Below are 4,414 nucleotides of genomic sequence, written 5' to 3'. Positions count from 1 at the left end.
CCCAGAAAGTCAGACTTTTGCTATTTAGTTGAAAGTAAGCCATTACAGTTTTTTGAGCAGCAAAATATCCTAATCAGATCTGTACTTCAGGGCAATTAATTAGGAAGCTAATTGGCAAAATAAAACCTAGAAGAGAGAAGTGGGTAGACACCACAGCAGTTCTGCAAAGAAATAACACAGACAAGCAGGTCAAGGAAGAGAGAGGTCAGCTGCTGATATAGGACAGAGGAGGAGGAGTTCCTAGATGTGAAGTTAAGCTATAAGGTCACAAAAAATTTGTGTTTTCCAAATAAGGCCAGGCAGTGCCTGGCCAGTGCTGCATGGTGTAGTTCTGCACAGGAAGGATTAAATTTGCATTGTCTACCTTTTCCTCTGGAAGATTAATTATCTTTGAGGTGGTCAATTAACTCAATCTTTACACCTTCACAAGAGTTTCTGTCTTCTGCTGAAAGCAATGGCTACTAAAGGTAAAAATGCAGGCATTCCTCTCTAGATAATAGGCAGGAACTCCCACCATCAAAGGTCCATATTCTGAAAGGAACACAGGAATTGGTAGAAAGGGACTTCTTTGTTATAGTTTAATTCTATTGTCTTTCTTGCTACTCATCTACTTAGCAAATAAAGAGAGAAATTAAGAATGATGATGAAGGGGACACAGAAGGAAAACTGCATAGGGAAACTGCATAGGCACTGTAAAGTTAGGTCAATCCACAACTGTCTCCACAATGAACTTGATGCTCATTTTCCCAGTCTTTAGACCCCTGCCTTTATTCTTGGTTTTTCTTTAGTTTTCCATTTATCCTCAAAGCATCAATGTGCAAAGTGAGTCTACTAGTATAGTCAACTTGCAACAAGAGGGGGAAGGATGTGTCTATGAAATTCCTAGAATCTGAGACTTTTTCAAATATTGCCAAACAGGATAGATTACAAGAGTAACAGAGAAATATACTGGATGGGGCAAAATTAGGTTTACGGTTGTGAGTATGTGAAACACAGTTTATTCTTGTATTATTATTTATTGTAATATTTTCCATTTGAACAACTATAAACCTACTTTTGTCCCATCCTCTAAGTATCTCAAATTACCACACTAAAACACAACATCCTTTTTTAGTACACTAGAAAATAAGAAAACACACAAACACATACATGCTCACACATAAACACACATACACACTATATACTCTGAGTAATATTAAGAAACAAAGGACTCGATTGGTGCCTAAGTATTTTCCATATGGTCCACACCTACCCTCCCACCTACATGCACCTCTTTCTCTCCTTTGACAGCCTTCTCTTCTAAGAATAAAGACATATAAAGAACAGGATCTCTACTCAAGCAATCCTGGGAGAAAATTTCACCACTTATGTTTTATTTCCTTAGGCATTTCACTTATTCTGAACTCAATTTTCTCATCGGTAAATGAAATTAATAATAAAATCTACGTCTAGATCAGTGATGGCGAACCTATGACACGCGTGTCAGAGGTGACACGCGAACTCATTTTTTTGGTTGATTTTTCTTTGTTAAATGGCATTTAAATATATAAAATAAATATCAAAAATATAAGTCTTTGTTTTACTATGGTTGCAAATATCAAAAAATTTCTATATGTGACACGGCACCAGAGTTAAGTTAGGGTTTTTCAAAATGCTGACACACTGAGCTCAAAAGGTTCACCATCACTGCTCTAGATTCTAGTGTGTTTTCAATGAGATTATACAGATAAATGCTCACAATTATAATTCATAAGTAATCAATAAATCAATCAATAAATCATTAGCTATTTTGTTATCATTGTCATTATTATTAAACCTCTTGGATGAAGGAAGCCACATAATTAAAAGGCATAATTCCTTGGACATAAGGCAGTTGAAATCCCAACATGTGCCAGCAGGTCTTGGAAGTGCAAACTCACTTAAAACCCAGGCGTCCTGGGGCAGCTACTATCATCTCTAAAAAGAGTGAGATACATACAACTCCCAAACTTAAAATAGCTCTGAAGTGTTGGCAAAGATATCCTTGTTGTGAAGGTACAATAAGTGCCCTTTGTGAATTTCACTCCCTGAGTGTTAACTGACATACAGCATGCGACACTTGACAGTCACGCTCAAAAGCAGTTTAAAAGAAAGTCCCTGAAATACAGAGAATTTGGCTTCTCATTATAGACACCACTTTGGCAAACATCATGTTGAGGCATCAAAGCTTTTCAAACATTGGAGGACCTAACTTAGACTCAGATAAGCAAGCTGATAAATTGTCCCTGATTCCGGAATGTATCTGTTTAATATAATTATTCTTACCAGCTGAAACTACAGCCTTGGTATAATTTAATTTAAATTGTTCAAATAGAAAACTATTTTTGAGAATTGTATGTGGTTTCTTTTACCTCTGAATTTTCTGGAGTAGCAAGCATGAGGATGGCAAGTATTCACTTGCAGATCCTAACCTTTCTTCACTGATTCTAGCTTTCTGAAGAGTGCCTTAACCTATTTAAAAAGTCATCTCTAGTATTGTGATGAGACAAGGGCTCCTACTTCTCTCCTTGGAACTATCCATGCTCTGTCTCTGCTACTAAAATGAGTACAAATTTTAAAAAAGAAATTTAGAACTAATATGTGAGAAATGTCCTATGGTTGCTTATACATATTGAAAATATTAGATACGTAAGTTGTGACACATTCATATTTCAGAGATAAAGAGCTATAGAATGTGGCCCATTTTATTGATTGGAATGTTTTACCTTTGCCTTTATAAGGGCTTAGCAGTATGTCTATCAAGAGCATAAATGTTATGTTAAATTAGAGATAGCTGTACAGGCTATCAATCAAATTATTCATTTAGTTATGGCTGCTTATTTCATGACTAGTTTCAGGAGGGAGTTTCCTCCTTCATAAATAATCCCATTACCTTTAGTTTGCAAACTTAAGTATATCAATTCAGAAAACATTTCATGAGCATTAGTTATGTACCAACAGCACCATGTTGTGCCTTGACACAAAAATATTATGAAACTATAAGTAAATAGTTTCATACAATATGACAGATGCTATAATAAAGATTAATTGGGGTGGAGGTAAAATTAAGATCCTAATCTCAGTTCATGGCATGAAGGGGTTCCCGCTTCCCCTCCACAAAGCAATTCTCTGAACACCCATGGTGTGTCCTATAATTCAACTCAATTCTGACACTATCTACCCGGAGACAGTGTCAGATTCCACAGGTTAGGGGTTCAGTCCTACAAGACTGCCCACCCCAACTTCAAAACACTAGTCACAGGCCCAGACTGTACCTGTACTTCTGTCCAAATGGCCATAAATCAAAAGTTCCTAAAATACCACCCTCCCCACTTTGCGTTTAATTTGCTAGAGCAGCTCATAGACCTCAGAAAACCATTTCCGTACTAGATCACCAGTTTACTATAAAAGGAACAGTCCAGATGGAAGAAATGCATAGGGCAAAGTATTGGGAAAGGATGAGAAGCTTCCATGCTTTCTCAGAGCTTGCCAAACTTCCACAGGAGGCTTGGCAGGAAGGAGGGCATGCATAGACTGAAAGTTCCAACTCTATAATCACCAATCATGATTGGTTCTCCTGGCAACCAGCTGCCTTAGGTTACCTTTCCAAATTCACCTTATTAACATAATAAAAGGCATCTTTATTGTCCTTATCAGGGAAATTCAAGGGTTTTAGGAGCTATAAGCCCAGAACTCTGGACAACGACCAAGTATATATGAAAAATATATTTTGATCATCTCAATGACCAAATATGTATTCTTATAAATCAAAGCTTCACAGGGAGCATAGAAGAGAGTGCTTATTTAGGAACAGAAAAGTACTTGGAACACTTCTGATAGGAATGAAACCTCAGCTGAGTAGGAGTATTGATTTAGCCTGGCTGTGGTTATGGGTGGATTTGGGGTTGAGGTAAGAGATGACATGAGAGAGAATAGAGAAGAATGAACAGCCTGAGGCAGAGAAATGAAAGGCCAGAATACAGAGAAAGCAAAGATTTATACAAGCCAAATCTGAACAGTGGAGAACAGAGTATAAAGCAAGGAGTTCAGATATGAGGCAGGAGAGTTGAGCAAATTCCAATCTTGAATTGGCAATGCTGAGGATTTTGGGTTTTATTACAATTGGGAGAGGAAGCTGAATTTGTCTCCGTCTCCAGTTGCTGCTGTAACAAATTACCATAGACTTATTGGCTTAAAACAACACAAATTTATTACTTTATAGTTCTTGAGTTAAAAGTCCAAAATGGGTTATCAGTGCTCTGTTCCTTCTGGAGGCTCTAGGAAAAAATGTTTCCCCTTCTTTTCCAGTGCACATGAACCCCTTCCAGAAATTCCACCACTTCAGTGTCCTATATCCATCATTCTGATTCTTGTAGACAAAAAAAAAAAAGCGGGG

The sequence above is a fragment of the Myotis yumanensis genome, unplaced genomic scaffold, assembly GCF_028538775.1.
Source record: "Myotis yumanensis isolate MYYU_CA2020_CCGP unplaced genomic scaffold, mMyoYum1.0.hap1 SCAF_15, whole genome shotgun sequence".
Lineage (NCBI taxonomy): Eukaryota > Metazoa > Chordata > Mammalia > Chiroptera > Vespertilionidae > Myotis > Myotis yumanensis.
The sequence above is the reverse complement of the archived record's forward strand: the minus strand, read 5'-3'. Positions refer to the sequence as shown.